The sequence below is a fragment of the Phaethon lepturus genome, unplaced genomic scaffold, assembly GCF_000687285.1.
Source record: "Phaethon lepturus isolate BGI_N335 unplaced genomic scaffold, ASM68728v1 scaffold3089, whole genome shotgun sequence".
Classification (NCBI taxonomy): domain Eukaryota; kingdom Metazoa; phylum Chordata; class Aves; order Phaethontiformes; family Phaethontidae; genus Phaethon; species Phaethon lepturus.
The window spans coordinates 67,488-68,493 of record NW_010563998.1 but is presented as its reverse complement, the minus strand read 5'-3'; the positions used below and the strand labels follow the sequence as shown (position 1 = coordinate 68,493).

The 1,006-nt window shown below is 34.6% G+C and overlaps 1 protein-coding gene across 1 annotated transcript in view; it reads left to right on the top strand.

The window, feature by feature from the left end:
• KIAA1109 (KIAA1109 ortholog) overlaps positions 1–1,006 on the top strand; it is a gene marked incomplete at its 3' end in the record, with an annotated part of 85,913 nt that overhangs the window by 18,298 nt on the left and 66,609 nt on the right. The gene's annotated exons all lie outside the window — the stretch shown is intronic.

The window sequence follows — 1,006 nt, the reverse complement described above, 5'->3', positions numbered from 1 at the left end:
CTTCTATGCCTGAACCGCTAAACAATTTTTTTCACATCTTGCTCTATTTTGTGTCTCACTGGGGAAGCCAATTCAGTTTTGGACAGAAAAAAGAAATAATTGGGAAATTGGGAGTGAACAGAAAGTATTTAATCTTTCACTGCTGTCGTTACTCTCAAAGTAAAATTGATTTTAAGGTTCCTGCGCTGTTGCTCCTCAAGAACTTGTGGTGCTACATGGGATCTGCATCTGCTGTCTTCCATATTTTCTAAGCTTTCCTGTGTTTGAGCTGTGGTGAAATGGGCAATGTGCTTCTAACAGGTCACACTCTTGGACAGTCATTGGAATTTTCTTCCATTGTTAAGAGGTGACAATTTATAAAAGTGGATGAAAAGTGGCAAAAAAGTCTTATGCAGTAAAAATAGAATTTTCACATTATTACTATCAAATGTAATATGTAAATTAACGTGGTAACACTGTAAGAAAGGGTGTGTAATATACCAATATAATAGTGTTAAGACAAGTGCGTCATGTATTAGTTTTCTCACTTAGATCCTTTTGTATTGAGGGAAATGTTACTAAGGAAGAAGAGTCTTTTTTTTTTTTAATCTAATGGTCTAATTACTGAAGATGTCTTGTCCCTTTGGTTTTGACTGCTATTTTAGTAAGAAAACAATTAGCAGGTGAAAGAACGATATAGGACAAGGAGAAAGGAACTCTTGATGGAAGGAAACATTGAAAGTAAAACTTTGGTAGTTCATTGTGGTTTATAATACCCGAGAAATGTCTTTGTGCAGAGGAACCTGGTATCTTCATGCTTGAGTTAACTAAACTTCTAAGTCACTTTATGTAATAGTAATAATATAATGTAATAATCAAATATTTTTTACAAATCAGGGTAGATACAGTATGGCAATACGATAGCTGCCTTTTTAATAGGAAACTTGAGACCAGATAGACTTGAATAATCACAGCGTTTATTTTCAGAAGCTCCTTTAGTCTGAGGTAGCAGATAGACCAGGAATCA